Source organism: Callithrix jacchus, chromosome 18 (genome assembly GCF_049354715.1).
Source record: "Callithrix jacchus isolate 240 chromosome 18, calJac240_pri, whole genome shotgun sequence".
Taxonomy (NCBI): Eukaryota; Metazoa; Chordata; class Mammalia; order Primates; family Cebidae; genus Callithrix; species Callithrix jacchus.
Genome location: NC_133519.1, coordinates 26,921,369 through 26,947,142, shown reverse-complemented (window position 1 = coordinate 26,947,142; position 25,774 = coordinate 26,921,369). Strand labels below are relative to the sequence as shown.

The 25,774-nt window shown below is 37.1% G+C and overlaps 1 long non-coding RNA gene across 1 annotated transcript in view; it reads left to right on the top strand.

Moving 5' to 3' along the window:
- LOC144580252 (uncharacterized) overlaps positions 1–25,774 on the top strand; it is a 149,659-nt gene that overhangs the window by 34,383 nt on the left and 89,502 nt on the right. Inside the window, exon 3 of the long non-coding RNA XR_013529496.1 lies at positions 22,220–22,285. This is a non-coding gene — a long non-coding RNA (uncharacterized LOC144580252). The remainder of the gene's footprint in view (positions 1–22,219; positions 22,286–25,774) is intronic.

Below are 25,774 nucleotides of genomic sequence, written 5' to 3'. Positions count from 1 at the left end.
GTCTGCTTACAATGAGGAAGAAATTGTGTATGATGTGTGTGTAATAAGCTTATGTTTTAGAACAGTTTTAGATTCACAGAAAAATTGCGAAGATAATACAGGCAGATACCATATACAGTCATATGTTGCTTAAAAATGAAGATATGTTCTGAGAAACATATTGTTAGGCAATTTCATTATCGTATGAACATCATAGGCATAGGGTATACTTATAGAAACCTAGATGCTATAGCCCACTGCACACCTAGGCTGTATGGTATAGTCTATTTCTCTTAGGCTACAAATCTATATATATAGCATGTCATTGTACCAAATACTGCAGGCAATAACACAATAGTATTTATGGTTTTTAGATATTAAACATATCTAAATATAGAGAAGATACAGTGAAAATATACAATTTGGGAAGCAAAGGTGAGAGCCTTGCTTGAGCCCAGGAGTTCAAGACCAGCCTGTATACCATAAGGAGATACCATCTCTAAAACAAAAACAAATGGTATACTTGTACAGAGCACACATCACCAAGGGAGCTTGCAGGATTGGAAGTTGCTCTGGGTGAGTCAGTGAGTGAGTGATCCTTGAATGTGAAGGACTAGACGATTACTATATACCACCATAAACTGAACACTAAATGCTTAGGCTACATTAAATTCATTTTAAAAATTTTATTTCTTCAATAATAAATTAAACCTAAGTTATTACAACTTTTTAATTCTTTAACTTTTTGACTTTTTGTAATAAAATTAGCTAAAAACACAACTTGTACAATTGTACAGAAATATTTTCTTTATCTCCTTATTCTATAAGTATTTTAATATTAATTTTTTTTACTCTTTAAAATTCTTTGTTAAAAATTAAGACACAAACTAACACATTAGCCTATGCCTGAACAGGGCCAGGATCATCAATATCACTGTCTTTCACCTCACATCTTGTCCACTGGAAAGTGTTCAGGTGCAGTAACATGCATGGAGTTATAATCTGCTGTGATGACAGTGTCTTCTTCTGAAATACCTCCTGAACAAACTGCCTGAGGCTGTTTTACAGTTTACTTGTTTTTTTTTAATAAAAGTAGAAGGCGTACACTCTAAAATAATGATGAAGGCCAGGTGCAGTGGCTCATGCTTGTAATCCCAGCACTTTGGGAGATCAAGGCTGGAGGATCACTTGAACTCAGGAGTTTGAGACCAGGCCTGGCAACATAGGGAGATCCTATCTCTATAATTTTTTTTAAAAATAATAGGATGTAGTGACTCCTGCCTGTGGTCTCAGCTACTTGCTTGAATCTGGAAGGTTGAAGTGCAGCGAGCTGTGGTTGCACCACTGTACCCAAGCCTGGGTGTCTGTCACCCAGACCTTTTCTCAAAAAAATAAAAAAATAAGATAAAATAAAATAATGTTAAAAAGTATAGTATGGTGAATACATAAATCAGTTACAGTCATTTATTATCATTATCATTATCAAATGTTACATATTGTACATAATGGTAACTACAATACTTTTATAAGACTGGTAATAAAGTAGATTTGTTTACACCAGCATCCCTGCAAACACATGAGGAATGCCTTGCACTACATTACAATGGCTATGACGTCACTAGGCAACTGGAATTTTTCAGCTCCATTGTAATCTTATAGAACCACTGTTGTATATATAGTCCATCATGGACCCTAATGTTATGTAATTCATGACTGTAATGACAGTATTCCACATCTAGCTTCCCCTGTTATTAACATCTTACTATCTGTCTTGGTCCACTTTGGTTGCTGTAAATGAACACCTGGACTGAGTAATTTATTTAAGAAAAGAGGTTAATTTGGCTAACGGTTCTGCGGGCTTTATAAGAAGCATGATCTGTTTCTGGTGAGAGCCTCAGACTGTTTTCATTCATGGTGGACGGCAAAGGAGAGCCAGTGTATGCAGAGATCACATAGTGAGAGAGGAAGCAAGAGAGAGAGGGAGAAGGTGCCAGCTTTAAAAAAAATTTTATTTATTTATTTATTTATTTTTTATTTAAACAACCAGCTCTCACAGGTACTAATAGAGTGAGAACTCACTCATACCCTATTGCCCCAGTAGGACATTAATCTATTTAGGAAGAATCTACTCCCGTGACCCAAACACCTTCCATTAGGCCCTACCTCTAACATTGGGGATGAAATTTCAACATGAAATTGGTAGGAACAAACTAATTATATCCAAACTATGGCAGTATGGTACATTTGTTATGATTAATGAACCTATATTGATACAATATTATTAATTCAAGTCCATACTTATTCAGATTTTCTTAGTTTTTACTTAAAATACTTCTGTTCTAGGATTCTTTCTGTAATACATTATGTTTGATCATCATGTTGCTGTAGGATATTTTCAATGTGACAGTTTCTCAGACTTTCCTAGTTTTGGTAATCTTTACAGCTTTGAGGAGTACTGGTCAGTTACTGTATAGAATGTTCCTCAATTGGAATTTGTTTGATGTTTTTCTTATAATTAGACTGGCCTTATGGGTTTTTGGGAGCAAGACCTTAGAGGTGAAGTGTCATTTTTATCACTTCATATCAAAGACACTTGCTAGCAATGTGACTTCACTGTTAAGACTTTGATCACCTGGATGAGGTAGTATTTGTAAGGTTTCTACACTGTTAAGTCTCTTCCCCCACATCAACCCTCTTCCCTTACTGTATTCATTGGAAATAAATCACTACCCACAATCCACACTTAAGGAGTGAGGAATTAATGTTTCACCTCGATGAGGCAAAGTATCTATATAAACTTTCTTGTAATTCTTCTACATGGGAGATTAGTCTCTTCTTCCCTGTTTACTGATTTATTCAATTATTTATTTATATTGATATGGACTCATGGGTATTTATTTCATACTTTGAGTTGTAATCTATTACTACTTTGTTTTGTTGCTCAAGTGGTGCCAGCTTTGTCCAGTGGGAGCTCATTTCATAGCTTCTGTATCTCTTTGACATACTCCCATCATTATGATTTGTTGTTGTTAGTGGTTTTTTTTTTACTACTTCTTACTATTTTTTTTAAGATGGAGTCTCACTCTGTTGCCTAGACTGAAGTGCAATGGTGCCATCTTGGCCCACTGCTTCTGCAACCTCTGCCTTCTGGATTCAAGCGATTCTCCTGCCTCAGCCTCCTGAGTAGCTGAGACCACAAGTGCATGCCACCACACCTGGCTAATTTTTTATATTTTTAGTAGAAACTGGGTTTCACCATATTGGCCAGGGTGGTCTTGAAGTTTTGACCTCTTGATCTGCCCTCCTTGGCCTTCCAAAGTGCTGGGATTACAGGCATGAGCCACTGCGCCAAACCCCCACTTCTTACTTTTTAGCACTGAGAGATTCTTCAGACGCATCTTGAACATTTCTTGCTCTGGTTTTAGAATCAGTCATTTCTCTAAGGAACCCTGGTTCTGTTGACTGGACAATAATATTAAGATCCGTGGTCTGGGTGCTAGGCATGCTTGTTGCTACTGGAGCATCAGTGCTTCTAGGCCTTCCTAGCTGACAGATTATGAAAACATATGTGTGTAAACTAATCACTGTATATACACATATCTATAAACATTTCTATATGGAACCATCTTTATATTAAGTAAACACAAGTTCATGCCGATGTCTCCAACTCTAATTCTTTACCACTTGGATCTTTCTAGCCTTCATTCCTTGCTTATCTGTAAACTCCAATTTCAAGATTTAGTAACTGGGCTCTCACGATACCATAAGCCTTCTATTTACTTTAATTTCAGTGTATTGTTTTCAATAATGGGAAATAACATTATCAAGTAGAGTACGGTCCCTATGAGCAATTTCTTTCTTTCTTTTTTATAGAGATGAGGTCTCACTATGTTGCCCAGGCTGGTCTCAAACTTCTGGTTTCAATGATACTTCCACCTTGGCCTCCCAAAGTGTGGAGATTACAGGTGTGAGCCACCACACCCAGTTATGAACCATTTATTTTCATTTTAATATTACAGACTCCACTAATTTCTAAAGTAAGTTGGGTAAATATCATTTCCTCTATGCCTTTAAGTAAGGCTATTGTTTCGTTACATTCTGCAACTCATTCTGGGAGCCTACTACCTTCTAAATGATTTTCTTTTAAATTTCTATATACTAAGATTTACTCTTGTTGCTGTCAAGTTCTGAATTTTAACAAATACCTGGTATTATATACCCCTCATTACCATATCATATAGAATAATTTCACTGCCCTAAAAATAATTCCTGTTCTTGACCCATTTATCTCTTATCTCCACATTTTTTTTTTAGATAAGTTCTCACTACAGGCTTAAAGGACTGGGTCTAGGTTATCCTCTCACCTCAGGCTCCCAAGTAGCTGGGTCTTTTGTTTGTTTGTTTGTTTTTTATATAGATAGAATTTTGTCATGTTGCCCAGGCTGGTTTCAAATTCCTGAGCTCATGCAATCCACACGCCTTGGTCCAAGTGCTGGGATTTCAGGCGTAAACCACCATTCCCGGCTCCTTCTCCTCATTTATAATCCCTGACCACCACTGATTTTTTTTTCTTTTTACTATATAGTTTTGACTTTTTCAGAATGTCATATAGTCAGAATCATGTAGTATGTAGCCTTTTCGGATTGGCTTTTTCCCCCTTAGCAATTAATTTTACATTTAAGCTTCATCCATGTCTTTCCATAGCTTGATTTCTTTTTATCTTGGAATAATATTCCATTATATGGCTGTGGCACAGTTTATCTATTCATCTGTTGAAGGACATTTTGTTTGTCTCTAAGTTTTGACAGTTTTGAATAAAGCTGCTAAAATATTTGTCTATAGGTTTCCATGTTTACATAAGTTTCAACTCATTTGTGTAAATACCTAGAAGGATAATTGCTGAATTGTTTGATACGAGTATCTTTAGCTTTTCAAGACGCTGCCAAATTGTCTTCTAAAATATTGCCAGCGAACAGTAAGAATTACTGTTGCTCCACATCCTTTCCAGCATCTGTATTGTCAAAGGTTTGGATTTTAGCCATTAATGTTTTAGTAGGTGTGTAGTGGAATCTCCTTGTTGTTTTAATCTGCAATTCCATAATGACAAATGATGATGAGCATCTTTTCTTGTGCTTATTTATTATTTGTGTATCTTCTTTGTTTCTTTTTAAATTTTTAATTAATTAATTAATTTATTTATTTTTGAGACAAAGCCTTGCTCTGTCATCCAGGCTGGAGTGCAGTGGCATGATCTTGGCTCATTGCAACCTCTACCTCCGGGGTTCAAGCAATTCTCCCCGCCTCAGCCTCCTGAGTAGCTGGGATTACAGGCATCTGCCACCACACCTGGCTAGTTTTTGTATTTTTAGTAGAGATCAGATTTTGCCATGTTGACCAGGCTGGTCTAGAACTCCTGACCTCAGGTGATCCACCCGCCTCAGCCTTCCAAAGTGCTGGGATTAAGGGCATGAGCTACCATGCCTGCCTGTGTATCTTCTTTGGTAAGCGGTCTATTCAGATCTTTTGCCAATTAAAAAATTCAGAGTGAATCAGCAATGAACAGAATGGGAAAAATCTTTTACAAGCTACCCACAAAGGGCCAATATCCAGAATCTACAAAGAACTAAATCAGATTTACAAGAAAAAAAAGACAAACAACCCCTTCAAAAAGTGGGCAGAGGATATGAACAGACACTTTTCAAAAGAAGACATTTATGTGGACAACAAACATGAAAAAAAGCTCATCATCACTGGTCATTAGAGAAATGCAAATCAAAACCACTTTGAGATACCATCTCACGCCAGTTAGAATGGTGATCATTAAAAAATCTGGAGACAACAGATGCTGGAGAAGATGTGGAGAAATAGGAACACTTTTACACTGCTGATGGGAGTGTAAATTAGTCCAACTATCGTGGAAGACAGTGTGGTGATTCCTCAAGGATCTAGAAATAGAAATTCAGTTTGACCCAGCAATCCCATTTCTGGGTATATAACCAAAGGATTATAAATCATATTATAAAGACACATGCACATGTATGTTAATAGTGGCACTATTTACGACAGCAAAGACCTGGAACCAACCCAAATGTCTATCAATGATAGACTGGACAAACAAAATGTGTTACATATACACCATGGAATACTATTCAGCCATAAAAAAGATGAGTTCATGTCCTTTGTAGGGACAAGGATGAACCTGGAAACCATCATTCTCAGCAAACTGACACAAGAACAGAAAACCAAACACGGCATGTTCTCACTCATAGGTAGATATTGAACAATGAGAATACATGGATGCAAGGAGGGGAATATCACACACTGGGGTCTGTTGAGGGGTAGGGAACTAGGGAACAGATAGTGGGGGGTGGGGAGATTGGGAAGGGATAACATTGGGAGAAATACCTAATGTAGGTGAGGGGGTGATGGTGGCAGCAAACCGCCATGGCATGTATATATCTATGTAACAATCCTGCAAGATCTGCACGTGTACCCTAGAATTTAAAGCATAATAAAAAATAAATAGATAATAAAAATATTTAATTGTTTTCTTATTGCTGCATTTTAAGAGTTCTTGATATAATATGAATGCAAATCTTTTCTTAGAAATGTGTTTTTGCAAACATTTTTCCTCAGTCTTTAACTTATCTTTTTAATCCCTTAACAGTGTCTTTATGGAGCAGTTGTTTTAAATTTTAATAAAGTCCAGTGCAGCAACTTTTTAAATGGATCATACTTTTGAGGTTTTATAAAAAATTTCATTGCCAAACCGAAGGTCACCTATATTTTCTCCTATGTTAACTTCTAGGAGTTATATAGTTTTGGGTTTTACATTTTATGATCCATTTTGAGTTAATTTTGTGTAAGGTATAATGACTGTGTTCAGGTTTACTATTTTTACATGTGGACATTAAATTGTTAAAAAGACTTCTCCATTCAATTGCCATTACTCTTTTGTCAAATATCAGTTAATGATATTTGTGTGGGCATATTTTTGGGCACTATTGTTTCTGATCCATTGATCTACGTGTCTATTCTTTTACCAATATCACACTGTTTTGATTACTAGTCATTTTGTAGAATGACTTGAAATCAGGGAGTTGCATCCTCCAACTTTGTTCTTCAGTACTGTTTTTGTTATTATAGGTTTGTTTGTCATTTCATATAAATGTTAGAATTACTTTTTCTGACCCTACAACATAGATTGCAGGAATTTGGATTGAGATTACACTGAATCTATAGATCATGTTGGGAGAAATTGACATCTTAACATTTTGAATCTTTTAATATATGAACATAGAATATTTCTTCATTAATTTAGACTTTTTGTATTTTTTGTTAAAGTTTTTTTTTTCTTACAAACTCTTTTGGTCACCTTTAATTTTTTTTCACAGTGTTTTGTAATTTCCACATATAGACTCTGCACTTAAACTATGTAAATTGTTATATTTACACCCAAGTATTTCAATTTTGGGGGAGTTATTTTAAATGGTTTTAAAAACTTTAAATTCCTATTGTTCATTTCTGGTATACAGGACAGCAATTTTATACATTTTAGTTTCATATATTAACCTTGTATCTTGAAACATTGCTGTGATCACTTATTAGTTCCAGAAGTGTATGTGTGTGTGTGTGTGTGTGTGTGAGAGAGAGAGAGAGAGAGTGTGTGTGTGTGTTCATTCTTTTGGATTCTATATATCTAAAATTATGTCTTTTGCAAAAAAGAAAGTTTTATTTATTCTTTTACAATCTGTATGTGTTTTATCTCCTTTTCTTGTCATATTGTAGTAGGTAGGTTCTCCCATACAATGTCAAATAGGTACATCCTCCAATGTAATGGTGAGATAGGACATTCATGCCTTGCCTCTGATGTTAGGGTAAAAACATTCCACTTTTCACCTTTCAGTATATTTTTTATTTTTGAGACCGGGTCTTACTCTATTGCCCAGGCTCTACTTCTAATGCAGTGGCATGAACACGACTCATGCAGCCTCCACATCCCGGGCTTAAATGCATCTCCTGTCTCAGCCTTCCATGTAACTGGGACCACAGGCACACGTCATCATGCCTGGCTAATTTTGAAATTTTTTGTAGAGAAGTGGTCTCACTTTGTTGCCCAGGCTGGTCTTGAACTACTGGCCTCAAACAGTCCTCCTGCCTCAGCCTCCCAAAGTGCTGGGATTACAGGAGTGAGTCACTATGCCCAACCGATAATTTTTTTCTTCTCTCTTTTTTTTTTGAGAACCTCACCAAACTTCATAGACACCTATAATTTTAAGTATCTTTTGTAGATGTTACTTAGAAAATTAAGGAAGTTCCCATTTATTCTGAATTTGTTGAGAGTTTTAAAAATTGTAAATGGGTATTGGATGTGGTCAAGTGTTTTCTCTGGATCAAATGCTGAAGTTATATTAATTTTCTTCTTTAGCTATTGAGGTCATAGATTACATTTGTTTTATTTTTCAGTAATGAGCCAGCCTTGCCTACCTGTAATAAGTCTCATTGGTTGTAGTATATAATTCTTTATATACACTATTGAATCAATTTCCTAATATTTTGTTGAGATTTTTGTGTTTGTGTTAATGAGAGATATGTGTGTGTAATTTTCCTTTCTTGTAATGTCATTGTGTGGTTTTGATATTAGAGTAATACTGGCCTTAAAGAATGAGCTAGAAAGTTTCCTCCACTTGTATTTTCCAGAAGAGATTGTAGATAATTAGATGATCCCCTGATCATCCTGACTCTTTTTTTTTTTGTACTTTATGTTCTGGGGTACATGGGCAGATCATACAGGATTGTTGCATAGGTACATACATGGCAAGGTGGTTTATTACTTTCATCCCCCCATCACCTATATCTGGTATTTCTCCCCACATTATCCCTCCCCACTCTCCCCACTCCCCACTGTCTCTCCCCTAGCTCCCCAGCTGACCACAGTGTGTGATACTCCCCTCCCTGTGTCCATGTGTTCTCATTGTTCAACATCACCTATGAGTGAGAACATGCAGTATTTGGTTTTCTGTTCTTGTGTCAGTTAGCTGAGAATGATGATTTCCAGGTTCTTCCATGTCCCTATGAAGGACACGAACTCATCATTTTCTATGGCTGCATGGTATTCCATGGTGCATATGTGCCACATTTTCTTTATTCATTCTATCATTGTTGGACAGTTGGGTTGGTTCCAAGTCTTTGCTATTGTAAACAGTGCCGTGATGAACATACATGTTCATGTGTCTTTATAATAGAACAATTTATAATTCTTTGGGTATATACCCAGTAATGGGATTGCTAGGTCAAATGGAATTTCTATTTCTAGGTCCTTGAGGAATTGCCACACTGTCTTCCACAATGGTTGCACTAATTTACAGTCCCACCAACAGTGTAAAAGTGTTCCTATTTCTCCACATCTTCTCCAGCATCTGTTGTCTCCAGATTTTTTAATGATCACCATTTTAACTGGCATGAGATAGTATCTCAGTGTGGTTTTGATTTGCATTTCTCTAGTGACCAGTGATGATGAGCATTTTTTCATGTTTGTTGGCCTGATATATGTCTTCTTTTGAAAAGTGTCTGTTCATATCCTTTGCCCACTTTTGAATGAATTTTTTTTTCTTGTAAATCTGTTTTAGTTCTTAGTAGATTCTGGGCATTAGCCCTTTGTCAGATGGGCAGATTGCAAAAATTTTTTCCTGTTCATTTAGTTGCCAGTTTGCTCTAGTGATTGTTTCCCTTGCTATACAGAAGCTCTGTCATTTAATTAGATCCCATTTATCTATTTTGGCTTTTGTTGCCATTGCTTTTGGGGTTTTAGCCATGAAGTCCTTGCCTATGCCGATATCCTGAATGGTTTTGCCTAGGTTTCCTTCTAGGGTTTTTATGGTGTTAGGTCTTAAGTTTAGATCTTTAGTCCATTTGGAGTTAATTTTAATGTAGGGTATCAGAAAGGGGTCCAGTTTCTGCTTTCTGCACATGGCTAGCCAGTTTTCCCAACACCATTTATTAAACAAGGAATCCTTTCCCCATTGCTTGTTTTTGTCAGGTTTGTCAAAGATCAATGGTTGTAGATGTGTGGCACTACCTCGGAGGCCTCTGTTCTATTCCATTGGTCTATGTCTCTGTTTTGGTACCACCAGTACCATGCTGTTTTGATTACTGTAGCCTTGTAGTATAGTTTGAAGTCAGGCTGCATGATGCCTCCAGCTTTGTTCTTTTTGTTTAGGATTGTTTTGGCTATGCAGGCTCTCTTTTGGATCCATATGAAGTTTGAAGTGGTTTTTTCCAGTTCTGTGAAGAAGGTCATTGGTAGCTTGATGGGGATAGCATTAAATCTATAAATTACTTTGGGCAATATGGCCATTTTCACAATATTCATTCTTCCCAACCACGAGCATGAAATGTTTTTCCATCTGTTTGTGTCCTCTCTTATTTCCTTGAACAGTGGTTTGTAGTCCTCCTTGAAGAGGTCCTTTACCTCCTTTGTAAGTTGTATTCCTAGATACATTATTCTCTTTGTAGCAATTGTGAATGGGAGTTCAATTTTGATTTGGCTCTTTGTTTGTCTGTCATTGGTGTATAGAGATGCTTGTGTTTTTTACACATTGATTTTGTATCCTGAGATTTTGCTGAAGTTGCTTATCACTTTCAGGAGATTTTGGGCTGAGATGATGGGGTCTTCTAGGTATAGTCATGATGTCTGCAAATAGAGACAATTTGACTTCCTCTTTTCCTAACTGAATACATTTTATTTCTTTTTCTTGCCTGATTGCTCTGGCTAGAACTTCCAGTACTATATTGAACAGGAGTGGTGAGAGCGGGCATCCTTGTCTTGGCCAGATTTCAAAGGGAATGCTTCCAGTTTTTGCCCATTCAGTATGATATTGGCTGTGGGTTCGTCATGAATAGCTTTTATTATTTGCTGATACATTCCATTGCTACCTACTTTATTGAGAGTTTTTAGCATAAAGAGCTGTTGAATTTTGTCAAAGGCCATTTCTACATCTATTGAGATAATTATAGATGTTTTTTGTCTTTGGTTCTGTTTATGTGATAGATTACGTTTATAGACTTGCATATGTTGAACCAGCCTTGCTTCCCCGGGATGAAGCCTACTTGTTCACAATGAATAAGCGTTTTGATTTGCTGTTGGATTTGGTTTGCCAGTATTTTATTGAAGATTTTTGCATCCATATTCATCATTGATATTGACCTGAAGTTTTCTTTTTTGGTTGAGTATCTGCCCAGTTTTGGTATCAGGATGATGTTGGTCTCATTAAATGAGTTGGGGAGGATTCCCTCTTTTTGTATGATTTGGAATAGTTTCGGAAGGTATGGTACCAGCTCCTCTTTGTACATCTGGTAGAATTCAGCTGAAAACCCATCTGGACCTGGACTTTTTTTTATTGGTAGGCTATTAATTGCTGCCTCAACTTCAGCCCTTGTTATTGGTCTATTCAGGGTTTTAACTTCTTCCTGGTTTAGTCTTGGAAGAGTGCAAGTGTCCAGGAATTTATCCATTTCTTCCAGATTTACTTGTTTGTGTGCATGGAGTTGTTTGTAGTAATCTCTGATGGTAGTTTGTATTTCTGTGGGATCTGTGGTGATCTCCCCCTTTGTCATTTTTTATTCCATCTATTTGATTCTTTCTCTTCTTTTTATTAGTCTGGCTAGTGGTCTATTTTGTTGATCTTTTCAAAGAACCAGCTCCTGGATTTGTTGATTTTTTGAAGGATTTTGGTGTCTCTATCTCTTTCAGTTCTGCTCTAATCTTAGTTATTTTTTGTCTTCTGCTAGCTTTTCAGTTTCTTTGATCTTGTTCCTCTAATTCTTTCAATTTTGATGATAGGGTGTTGATTTTAGATCTTTCCTTACTCCTCATGTGGGCATTTATTGCTTTGAATTTCCCTCTAGACACTGTTTTAAATGTGTCCCAGAGAATCTGGTGTATTGTGTCTTTGTTGCCATTGGTTTTGAAGAACATCTTTATTTCTGCCTTCATTTCACTGTTTATGCAGTCGACATTCAGGAACCAGTTGTTCATTTTCCATGAAGTTGTGTGGTTTTGAGTTAGTTTCTTAATCCTGAGTTCTAATTTGATTTCACTGTGGTCTGAGAGACTGTTTGTTATGATTTCTGTTCTTTTGCATTTGCTGAGGAGTGATTTATCTCCAATTATGAGGTCACTTTTAGAGTAGGTATGACGTGGTGCTGAGAAGAATGTATATTCTGTGGATTTGGGGTTGAGAGTTCTGTAAATGTCCATTAGGTTCGCTTGGTCCATATCTGTGTTCAAGTCCTGGATTTCCTTGTTCATTTGCTGTCCCATCGATCTGTCTAACATTGACAGTGGAGTGTTAAAGTTTCCCAGTATTATTGTGTGGGAGTCTTAAGTCTCTTTGTAGGTCATTAAGGACTTGCTTTATTTATCCGGGTGCTCCTGTTCACAAAAAATTGTAAAGCCATAAATAAATAAAAATGGAATAAAACTGCTCTCATTTATATGCCTGTCTTCTCTTTCTCTCTCTCTCTCTCTTCTTTCTTTCAGTGGAGTCTTACACCCTGTCACCAGGCTACAGTGCAGTGGCCTCATCTCAGCTCACTGCAACCTTCACCTCCTGGTTTCAAGCGATTCTCCTGCTTCAACCTCCTAAGTAGCTAGGACTACAGGCACATGCTACCACACCCAGCTAATTTTTGTATTTTTAGCAGAGACAGGGTTTCATCATGTCAGCCAGGATGGTCTCAATCTCTTGACCTTGTGATTCACCTGCCTCAGCCTCCCAAACTGCTGGAATTACAGGTGTGAGCCACCATGCCTGGCTTTTCATTGATAGGCATTTCTTTAGTTCCTTTCCTAGCAAACAGATATTGAATGCAGTATCTTCTCACTCGTAAAATATTTACAAATTTTGTCCTTATACTAGGTCATAAAACCTTAAATAAATCCAAAATATCAAGAACAATACAGAACACATTCTCTGATTATAATGCAAAAAAGGGACATTATTTACAAGAGTGGGTGCTAATAAGATTCAACGGAATGGGAATGAAATCAATTTTCTTTATATCCTCCAAGTGGAAAAGCTGGACTCAGATGAAAAATGCATACTTTTACATTCATTATCAAACAAAAAATAATTAAAATAAATGAAGTTAGTATCAAATTCAGATGTTGAATTAATATCTAAACAAAAAGAACAAAGACAAAAGTACCAATTATCTAAGTAGAAAAATAGAATAAATATATAACCTAAGAACTAGTTCCTTGAAAATAAACTTTATTAAATAGCTACTTGTTTAACCTGCCAAGATGAAGGGAGGAAATGTAAATATACAAAACTCAAGATGAAGAAGGATAAACAATAGATGTGGAAAAAATAAAAGAAATAAGCAAATACTTTGCAACTCCTAATACATTTGAAAAATGTAAAATGGCTTTGAAATTTATATACTAAGCTTTAGGTTTTATAAAATATGTGGTATCTTTATTTTCTATAAATTATTTCAGTATTTTCATGAACCCAGATTCCAGGGAAGAATGGACATAAACTTGTTAATTAGGAGTATCTCACTCTCATCAAGGTGAAGAGTCTCTTTTCTTTAAAACTGTCTGTTTTGGGTAAATGTTCAGTCTATATAATTTTCTGACATCTTTTCCTTCTTAAGATAGTGCCTGGGTATAGTTGACCAAAGAAATTCTGCATTGTTTCGTGAGGGGAACCAAAAGGCTCAGATGTGACAGGTTCCTTGTACCTTACCCTAGCTCTTCAGTGTCCTGTACTATCAAGCTCTGCTTCTGGTGAAATTCCTGGTCCATGTTCTCAGTCTGGGGATTACTGGTAAGGAGGTTAGCCAGCTTCCATGTGAGTAGCCTTTTCCTTAGCCTTTGCTGGTGCTTCTGGCCATTCAAGATGGGGCTGGGCCTTCCAAGTGACTCCTGTCTTGGCTCACAGGTTCTCAACCACGTTTTTTGCTTTGTCTCTTCTGTAGTGATACATTGACAATCTTGCCAATCAACTATCTTCTGTGTTTTTACCCAGGACACATAGGAACTTCTGTATCCTATACAAGCTGAGCACCATCTCTGGCTATCTATCTACTTGGCAAATTCCTTCTGCTGTTTCCACTCTGAAGAGGTTGTCTCATTTTTTTTTCAGGTGGGGTCTCACTCTGTCACCCAGAATGAAGTGGCATGACTGCGGATCACTGCAGCCTTGACCTCCCAGGCTCAAGTTATCTTCCCAGCTCAGACTCCTAAGTAGCTAGGCCTTTACGCATGCACCACCACATCTGGCTAATTTTATTTTAGTTTTTGTAGAGATGGGGTCTCCCTGTGTTACCAGGGGTGGTCTCACACTCCTGGTTCAAGTGATCCTCCTTCCTTGGCCTCCCAAAGTGTTGGGATTACAGGTGTAAGCTACCGTGTCTGGCTGATTGTCTCATTTTGATGTAGAAACATCTGGAATGATTTCTCACCTGAGTTCGAACACATGTAAGCACTCCACTAAATCCGGAGGTTGCATTTTGGGAGGAGGAATAGGGAAAAGATAAATGAGATATTTTAAACTGAAAGAGAAAATCTGAAATCAGAAGAGAATGAGCTACTTTAAATTGGCTACTATGCCTTATCCCTGTCTTCCAGAAATGGGTATCCAGAAACAACATTGGATTTGTGATAGAAAAAAAAAAAAAAAAACCTTGCATATTTTGCACATCTCAATAGTAGTTATTAAATTTTTGACCTCATTGCACTTGAAATATTTTCAGATTACTTTCATCAATTGTGAATCTTGTTGCCCAGAAGCTGTCTCCCTTTAGGGGAAGGGGAGGGCAGATTCCATCTAGAACAGAGGAGTCAATCAGCTTTCAGTTTCATAACTGACTTTTTTGGAGCCTCTGGAAAAGCACTAATATGATGGCAAGAATTCATTATGTATGAAAAGATGTTTCTGTTTTTTGAGACAGGGTCTTGGTCTCTCAAACAGGTTGCAGTGTAGAGGTGCCATCATGGCTCACTGCAACCTTGACTCCCTGGGCTCAGTCGATTCTCCCACTTCAGCCTCCCAAGTAGCTGAGACTATAGGAACACATCACCACGCCCAGCCAGTTTTTGTATTTTTTTGTAGAAATGAGGTTTTGCCATGTTGCCCAGGCTGTTCTCAAACTCCTGGGCTCAATTGATCCACCCACCTTGTTTTCCCTAAGTGCTGGAATTATTGGCATTAGCCATTGCACCCGTCCAGTGAAAAGATATTTCTAAACAAACAAAACATGAACAAATAAAGCAAACAATTCTGTTTATGTATTAAAAGCCAGGCTTAGAGCACTAAATAGGAGTTCTATTAAAAGTGGAGAAAACATAGAATATAAGGCTTGGAAGCGTCCACGAGTTGAGAAGAAAGGCTTCTGCATAGGAGATCTGGAGGGGAAACACATTGGGTCAAAACGTCACATGGTAGCATTCCTATATATACTCCACTCAGGGCCAAATATTGAGAATCAGAAAAGGTGGTGATACAACAGACAGGTATAGAAAAACCAGATGCCATCAGTTAGTGACCTGCGTCTTTAGGCATTCCCTGTGGATGAGAGGCCTCTCCAATTTGACACACATTCAGAAAGGGCCACCCCTAACATGATGTAAGAGTAAGAAAACAACACTGGAAGAAATATGGTCTCCATGAGTCTCTTGAGAAAATCAAGAATGTCCAGCGTACTCCATGTGGGGACACAGAAGATAGCAGAGTACAGAACAGGTGGGCCTGCTATGGATCTGCTCTGGCAAAACACAAGTTGACTATAAAGTAAAGGGTCCTGGATTGATGGTGTAATCCAAGAGCAAGATGGAGGATGTGAATAAGACTTAGAGCATCTGCAACATAGAAAACAGACCAAGAAATTGATCACCTGTGCATTTCAAAATTGGAGGCCAGTAAGTTTCAGAAGCTAACCCAAGATCACACACATAGACTCAAGGTGCTTCCCTCATTTATTTAAGAATATGTTAAGTGAGGGAAGTTCAAACTTTCCCTCTGAAGGTTAGTGTCTAAGTCTGTTAAAATTTATTGATGATAGACAGATTAGCAGGAATAAAAGGCATACAAATTTATTTAATGTGCATAAGCATGGGGGAATCACAGGAGAATGCATGATAACCCAATGAGGCACAGATGCTTATGTACCCTGCTTCATAGGGGAAGGGGAAGACGGAACTATAGACAATTCCTTTGAGGAGTAGTAAATGATTATTAGGGAAAATGAATGGACCAGGAAGACAGAAGCTAACTTGTAAATAATTCTGTTTGGAATTCAAATGGTCCTGAGGGGCAGGCATTATCTTGAGAAAAAGTCCTTTCAGGTGTGGTTTTATTCCTTAGTCTTTTTTTCTGGAATAGGTAATGCAATAATGAAAAGCAGTTATATTCTCTTTGGCCAGTAAAATCATTTATGAAACTAATTTTTAATGGACACAAAATAATTGTACGTATTTAGAGGGTACAGTGTGATTTTTGTTTTTTTGTGATCTTGCTTTGTTGCCCATGCTGGAGTGCAGTGGCATCATTGTACATACTCATTGTACATAGCTCATTTGTAATCGTGAACTCCTGGGCTCAAGGTGTCCTTCTGCCTCAGCTTCTTGAGTAGCTGGGACTTTAGACACATGCCAACATGCCTGGAATAATTTTTACATTTTTTTGTAGAGAAGGGATCTCACTGTGTTGCTCAGGCTGGTCTTGAACTCCTGGCCTCCAGCAATCTTCCCACCTCAGTCTCCCAAATTGCCAGACAGGTATGAGCCACCATGCCTGGTCTGTGTAATATTATGATACATGTATACAATGTATAATGACCAAATCAGGGTAATTAGCATTTCCATCTCCTTAAGAATTTATTATTTTTTTGTTTTGGAAAGATTCAACATCCTATCTTCTACATACTTGAAAATATGCAGTAAGTTATTATTAAGTATAGTCACCTTAAAGAGCTGTAGAAAACTAGAACTTATTCCTCCTCTCTAGCTGTAATTTCGTATCTATTAACCAACTTCTCCTTCTCATTCTCTCTCTCCTACCCTTCCTAGCCTCTAATAACCATCATTCTGTCCTTTGCTTCTATGAGATTGACTTTTTAAGCTTCCACCTATGAGTTAGAATATAGGGTATTTATCTTTCTGTGCTTGACCTATTTCACTTAATATGATGCCCTCCAGTCTTATCCATTGCTGTGAATGACAGAATTTCATTTTTTAATGGTTAGTATTTTAATGAATAGTATTTCAGTGTGTACATATGCCACATTTTAAAAATCAGTTCACCAACTGATGGACCCTTAGGTTGGTTCCATATCTTGGCCATTGTCAGTAGTGCTGCAGTAAGCATGGGAACGCAGATATATTTTTGACATACTATCCTTTTTTTGGGATAAATACCCATTAATGGAATTCCTGGATTGTATGACCATACAATCCACTTTATGACCATACTTCCACTTTTAGTTTTTTCAGCAGGCTTTATACTGTTTTTATAATGAATTTATTAATTTGCATTCCTACCAACAATGTGTAAGAGTTCATGACCAGGCACGATGGCTCATGCCTGTAATCCCAGCACTTTGGGAGGCTGAAGGGGGAGGATTGCTTGAGCCCAGGAGTTTGAGACTTTCCCTTCTCCTCATCCTCACTAGCATTTGTTATTGTTTTGTTGTTTTTGGTCATTTTGCTAATTGACATTCTAACTAAGGTGAGATGATATCTCACTGTGGTTTTGATTTGCATTTTTATGATGATCAGTGTTGTTGAATATGTTTTTCACATAACCTGTTGGTCATTTGTATGTCTTCTTTTGAGAAATGTCTATTCAGATTCTTTGCCCACCTTTTAATGAGATGATTATTATTTTTTTAATGTTATTTGAGTTCCTTGTATATTCTATTAGTCTCTTGTTGGATAAATGGTTTGCAAATATTTTACTTTATTTTACAGGTTGTCTATTCACTTTGTTGATTGTGTCATTCACTGCATAGCAGCTTATTTTATATAATCTCACTTGTCTATTTTTGCTTTTGCTGCCCGTGCTTTTTAGGCATTATCCACAAAAATTTTGCCCAGAACAAATAACCTATATCATTTTCTCTATGTTTCTTCGAGTAAAAGGCATACAAATTTATTTAATATGCATAAGCATCGGGAAATCACAGAAGAATGATTCCATAACCCAGTGAGGCACATATGCTCAACTACCCTTCTTCATATGGAAAGGGAAAGATGGAGATTCAGGTCTTAAATTTAATTCTTTAATTAAATTAGAAGTTTACACAATAACCCAGTGAGGTACAGATGCTTAAATATGCTTCTTTATAGAGGAAGGGGAAGATGGAGTTTCAGGTCTTAAATTTAATTCTTTAATACATTTTGAGTTGATTTTTGTATATGATGAGAAATAAGAATCTAGTTTTAACCTTCTGCATATGGATGTCCAATTTTCCCAATATCATTTATTTAAGAAGATATCAGTTACCCAAAGTGTGTTCTTGGCACCTTTCTTGAAAATCAGGTGGCTGTAAATACGTAAATTTATTTCTCAGTTCTCTCTTCTGTACCATTGGTCTATGTGACTGTGTTCCTTTCTTCGTCTCTGTTGTGGTTTGGTGGCTTTCTGTAGTGATAAGGTTTGATTTATTTCTTTTGCTCATATGTGTCTGCTATAGCAGTGAATTTTATATATTTGTGTCTTTTTATGATGGTATTTACTGTTCTTTCACTTTCAGATGTAGGGCTCCCTTAAGCATTGCTTGTGAGGCCAGTCTGGTGATGAATTCTCTAAGTATCTGTTGTCTGAGAGAGGCTTTGTTTCTTTTACATTTCTGAAAGATAGCTTGCTGATTAAAGCATTCCTGGCTTAGTTTTTTGTTTTTAAAAGCACTTTGAATACATCAACCTATTTTCTCCTGGCCTGTAAGATTTCTGCTGTTAGTTTAATGAAAATCCTTTTATACGTGACTTGAAAATTTTCTCTTGCTCTTTTTTAGAATTCTCTTTTTGTCTTTCACTTTTGACAGTTTGACTATAGTGTGCTTCAGAGAGATATTTTTTGGGTTGACTCTATTTGAGCTTCCTCAATCTGGACGTCCATATCTCTGTCAAGATTTAGTACGTTTTCAGATATTATTTTATAAAATTGGTTTTCTGTGTCCTTTGCTATATATTTTCTTTTTGAAATTACCTTAATGTGAATATTTGTTCTTTTAATGGTATCTCATAAGTCCTGTAGACTTACAAACTTTTTATATTCTTTTTTTTGTCTGATTGGGTTATTATAAAAGTCCTGTATTTTGAAACTTTCTGAACCTGTCTTCAATTTCAGAAATTCTTTCTTATGCTTGATCTAGTCCAAGGCTGAAGCTCTTGATTATATGTTTTATTTCATTCATTGAATTCTTCATTTCTGATATTTCTATTTGCTTCTTTTTAAATGATATCTATTTCTGTTAAATTTCTCAGATTATGTATTGTTTTTCTGATTTTGTTGTCTACCTGTATTTTTTTGTATCTCATGAAATGCCCTTAAGATCATTATTTTAAATTCCTTCTCAGACATGTATGAATGTATGAAAACACATTCCCTTTTCTTTAGGGTTGGTTCCTGGACAGTCATTGTGTTCCGTTTAAGGTGTCATCTTTCCCTGCTTTTTATGTTTTTTTTTTTTTTTTCGTGTGTGTGTGTGTCCCTTCATTAATATCTGCGCGTCTGGTGGAGCAGCTGCCTATTACAATTTTATGGAGTATTTTTTGTAGAAGAAACTTTTTCACGTGGATGTGTCCTACAGTATCAGTTGGGTAGAGTGTTTTGGTTTTGGTTCTAGGTGGGTGCTATAGTATAGTTTCCATGTGATTTCTTTGTCTGACTGTAATAAATATCAGTTATGTCTGTGAATGCCTCAGTGTCCTAAGGACTGCAGGTGTTTGTTGTTGTCATCATTAACAATGGTGGGTGCTGAGCAAACTGATACTTTTGTTCTGGCAGGTGCACATAATGCATGGTGTCTTCACTGGTCGTGGTGGGTGTGGTCCCCTTGGTGGTAGACACTACATGTGCTGGTCTTTGGGCCTTGGGAAACACATTCATTGCTTCCCTTAGTCTTGGGGATGGTTTACTTGCTGTGTTGAATCTCTTGTCTTTTTAGGGTACAGGGTGCTTCATAGGCTCATGTGCTATTGTCATGGTTGTACTTCCTGGTGTAGCCAGGGATATGGTGTTGCAGTATTTTGTCTGAGCATGTTAAATTGATGGTGAGCCTTAAGGATGTGGTGATGAGGGGCCTGGTGGCCTCCAGTACAGGATGCACTCTAGCTCTGTTCTCAGAATGACACCATGCTGAACATTTTGGGTCTTGGCAAGTTAGGGAGACCAAATATGAATTTCTTTTCTACAGCAATGAAGCCATATGGACTCTAGGCAACTTCCTATACTAATCTCAGGGCCTATGAGAACTGGGGGACTCTCCTGTAGCTAGGAATGCAGTAATCCACACTGGTAATGGGGATCTTCCACTTTCCTTTTCTCAGCAGTAGAGAGTCCCTCCTGGCTCTGAGACAATCCTGGTTGAATCCTTCATTTCCCTCTCAATGCTGTCCTCCCACTGGTTTAGTTTTAAAGTACATAAAGGAATATCAGTATAGAGCCTCTTTCAGCATCTGCTGACCTTCAAGGGCCTTTAATTTAAAATAATCAACACATAAGGATATTGTATTTTGGGGATAAAATTTCCTGAATTTTATGAAGGGTGAAGCTCCTTCATAAGTTTTCAAGTATAATTGATTGCATCTAAAGTAGAGGTGGCAGGGAGAAATTATACAGCACTTAATATTGGATCTCAGAAGACAAAAGTTTTCCAAACTGGACTAAATTTACTATTATAAAAGTAAATACCCTGAGATGCCTTTAGTTAGAAAGTGTTAATTATTTCTTCTTACTACCTAGCAGGATTGAGGCTCAAAATTAAGATGAATTTAGTTACAGGAAAGAAAGGAAAGGCCAGTAACATCAGACTAGATAATTCGGGCAAATATTCCCACTGGACAGTACTAATACATATGTATGTATGATATATATGTATAGAGATATATATTAGTTATGTTATATACATACATATACATATATCTGTAACTGAAGGCATCTAACTAAAGGCATATATATATATATATGTGTGTGTGTGTGTGTGTGTGTGTATACACATTCTCCAAATAAATATATATATATACACATTCTCCAAATATATATATATATATGAACAATTACTGGACTGACATCATGTAGGGCAGTCTGAGAACACTGAAGTTTCACCTTAAGGATATTGCTTATTTGACGTTAGCAGTTGATAAGCTGAGGGGCATTTTGGGTAGTCAAGAGGGCAATAGTCAGAGTCTGGGATCACATGTGTGATGTTTCCAAATGATCACTTATTTTATTAGCATAAAAACATCTCCATTCTTGAACTTGGATTAAAATGTTCGTAGTCTTTAGGAACCCAGCAGAAGAAAATAAAGATACTTTCAGGAGAAAAATAATATTATTCTTGGTCTATAATAGTTTCTGTAAATATGTTTTCAAATAAGACATATAACACACAATCAAAGAAAACAAGGGGACAAAATAAGTTGAGAAAACCAGAAGAAACATCAAGAAACATAAAGAAACCCTCAGAGACCTGGAGATTGGAACGAGCAGATACAATCTATAAAACAATGATGTTTACTATTTTTATGAACAGAAAGGCCAAACCTGAAAAATTTGCCAGAAAACTAGCAGCTATAAAAAGTGACATTTTGTAATATATTTTACAAATATTTGAAGAGATAATGGCTGAGATTTTTAGAACTGATGAATCCAAAAATCCAGTGAATCTCATGGCAGTTGAATGAAAAGAAAAGTACATCTAGACACTTTATAGAGAAATTGCATAAAAAAAAAATAGAAAATCTTTAAAGCAGCTATACAAACAAGACAGACTGCCATCAAAAAAGAAACAGTTGGATTAACAGATTAGATGAACTCTCAACAACTCTGCAGGCCAGAAAACAGTGAAATGACATCTTCAAGATGCTGAAAAATATGACAACTGAAATGTAAGCTCTCCAAATAAAAATATCCTTTGGATATAAGAAAACAGTATAGAGATAGAAATTTTCAGATCAACAGAAACTGAAACAATCACAATGAAAGAAATTTCAATGGCTATTTTTTAGGTTGAAGGAAAATTACCCTGGATGGAAGATCAGAAGTATAGAAAGAAATGGAGATCAAAGAAAGAGGTAAGTTTAAATCAGTATGGTTTAAAACAATAAGCCTGTCTATGGCATTTAGAATTCTATCTATCTGTCTGTCTATCTATCTTATCTGTCTATCTATCTTCTCTCTTTATCTGTCTAAGATATTGTGATTTATAATAGTAAATATCCATTTGGTCTTCAACCCTATTTTCTGGCACACAGCTCTTAAAGTCCTTGGGATCTCTAACGTGATGTGTCCTCTTGTATGCTAATGAGATGAGTGATGGGTAGGGGCTCCCGGATAGCCTCTAGATGAGGGGTGATTGCCAGGGAATCCAACCAGCTCACTCCAGGAGGGGAGAGGGAATAAAGGTAGAGTTGATCACCTATAGCCAGTGATTTAATTGATCATGCCTACAAAGTGAAGCTTTGAAAAAATGAAATACCCCAAGGTCAGAGGTTTAGACAGCTTTGGACACATTGGGCTGCTAGAAAAGATGATGTACCTGGAAAGAACATGAAAGCTCTGTACCCCTTCCCCCATACCTTGCCTTATGCATCTCATCCATCTGTATTCTTTTTAGTGTCTGTTGTGGCTGGGGCCAGTATCACAAGTGGTAAAAGAATTTATCAAGATAGATGTGGAGAAAGAAAGAAAGATTTATTAGAGGGAAAGTGTGTTGCAAGGAAGCAGTACAGCAGAGAAGGGGATGTCTGGAAAGAGGCAGGAGCTGGAGGGAAGTTTTATAAGGTCATACTAGAGGGGATTTGTGCAGACAAGGTGTGCAGATAAGGTTATACTAGTGGGGCTACATGTGGAACGAGGTATTTGGGAACAAGATGTTGTGCCAGCAGGTTGTCTGTGATTAGCTGTCTCTCAGAACAATTGTTCTTTCCCACCTCGAGCCCCCTCCTTGCTGTTACTTACTTACCTTATTAGGACTCCACTGTATCTTTTATAATAAACTAGTAAATGGAAGTAAAGCACTTTTTTGAGTTCTGTGAGATGCTTTAGTAAATGACTGAACCCAAGGAGAGGGTCTTGAAAAACGCTAATTTATAGCTTATCAATCAGGAGTTCTAGAGGCCAGGATTTGTGATTGGGATCAGAACTAGGGCAGTTCTGTGGAGCTGAGCCCTTAACCCATGGGATCTGACATTATCTTCCAGTAGATAGTATCAGAATTGAACTAAAGTATTGACAAGACATTAGCTGGTATTGCAAAATTACTTGGTGTAGGGGGAAACCCATAAATCCGGTCACAGAAGTGTTTTATGTTGGATATGGACTGCATCTCTCTCTCCCTCTCTCTCTCTTTCTCTCTCTCTCTCTCTCTCTCTCTCTCTCTCTCTCTCTCTCTCTCCATCCATCTTGAAAAATAAAATACATCACATGAACAAATATGTAAATTGAAATGAGGGTAAATGTAGTAAAAAGTATTCTTTTTTTTTTTTTTGAGACAGAGTCTTGCTCCAGACTGGATGCAGTCACTCAATCTCCACTCATTACAACCTCCACCTCCCGGGTTCAAGTGATTCTCCCACCTCATCCTCCCAGGTAGCTGGGACTACAAGGGTATGCCACCACACCTGACTAATTTTTGTGTTTTTAGGAGAGGCGGGGTTTCACCATGTTGGTTAGGCTGGTCTTGAACTCCTGACCTAAAGTGATCCACCCACCTTGACCTCCCAGAGTGCTGGGATTACAGGTGTGAGCCACTGCATCCGGCCAATGTAGTAAAGTATTTTTTCCTTCTATCCATCCATCCTTCCTTCCTCCCTTCCTTTTTTTTTTCTTCTTTTTTTTTTTTGGAGTCTTCTATTAGATATGCTTAGTTGTGTCTTATCGTCTCTTCTACCCTTTTGAAATTCCAGTTGGTGCTTCGTGTTCAGTAATTATGAATTTACCTTGATTTCCCAGAAGTCATCTCATAACTAACTGTTCAAATAAATTCACCAGCATAGCTTATTTTAGGAATTATATGTTCTGTTTAATTCTATAGTTTATCAATGGCCAAAAGTGCACTGCGAATTTCATCCTTTTGGGTTCAATTCTCTATTGAAATAAATGGCGAGACAGTAAGCGAGACAAAGACCTGACTCCTGTGGCCATTCAGTGAATTGGTTATGGCTGGAATGTTGCCTTGGGAAGGATGGCTGTTGCTTCAATGATCTGTTATTATCACTAGCTCTGCGGTGGAAGCTTCTGAAGAATTTTAATATTTTAAAAATCCTATTTCTAAATTGAAAAATCTAATTTGAATTCTAGAATCATAAACCATTAGAAAAACATCTGGTAAAATATTTAGGGTCTGGTTTTTCCTGCTGCATTACATCTTCCAGGTGGAAATGGAGTGAGAGGCAATGCCTGGAAAGAGCATTGATCACACCACTCCTTGAGGAGTGATTTTTTTTCCCCCAATGTGTTTTCTGCTTTCTGTGCATCTGAAAGTAGAGGTTCCCCAAAGGCAAAAACATAAGTTAGGAAAAGGGTTCATCTCATTTTAAGGAAAAAGTTATGTGTGACTAAAATACACTTATACTTGTTCTTTGCATATATGTGTGTGTGTGTGTGTGTGCGCGTGCACGCGTGTATGTGCGTGTACTGTAATTCTTGGAGAGACTCTGTAAAGTGATCTGATTCCATTGTTTGAACCAGGGAGGAGCAAGTACACTGGCATGTAACCATTACAGATTGAGTATCCTTCAACAGAAATGCTTGGGACCAGAAGTAGCTCGGATTTCAATTTTTTTCTGATTTTGGGATATTTTCATTATACTGGTTGAGCATTCCAAATCCAACAATCTGAAATCCTAAATGCTCCAATGAGCATTTCTTTTGAGCATCATGTTGGTGCTCAAAAAGTTACAGGTTTAGAAGCACTCAAATTTTAAATTTTGAGTTTGTAAGCCTCAACCTGATTGATAAGCTAAAGCCTGATGAGGAGGAGATGCTTAAATATCATTTGCAGGCAGATATTTAAGACCCCTCAGGCATCTCGTTCCTGTCTGAGCTGCTTCTTTGGCTCTATATTGCTCTACCTTGAGCTTGAATTATTTCCTCTTCTCTTTTTAATATTAAAACTTTCATTTTTTTCTTGTATTAAAAGTAATAATGCTTATGGGATAGAAAATTATCAACATGAACAATAAGGCCTGGGTGCAGTGGTTCACTCTTATAATCTCAGCACTTTGGGAAGCTGAGGCGGGAGAATAGCTTGAAGCCAGGAGTTTGAGACCAGCCTGGACAACAAAGGGAGACCCCAATCTCTAAAAAAAAATTGAAAAATTAGTCAGGCATAGTGACACATGACTGTAGTCCTAGCTACTCAGGAGGCTTAGGTGAAAGGATCCTTTGAGCCCAGGAGTTAGACACTGCAGTGAGCTATAATGCAGCCTGGGAGACAGAGCAAGGCCCTGGGTCAAAAACCAAGCAAACAAAAACAAAGACAAAACTACACAGTAATGCAAGAGAATAATGGAGAAATTACACCGAGTTATAGCTTTGTTAACATTTTGGAGTGTTCTTAC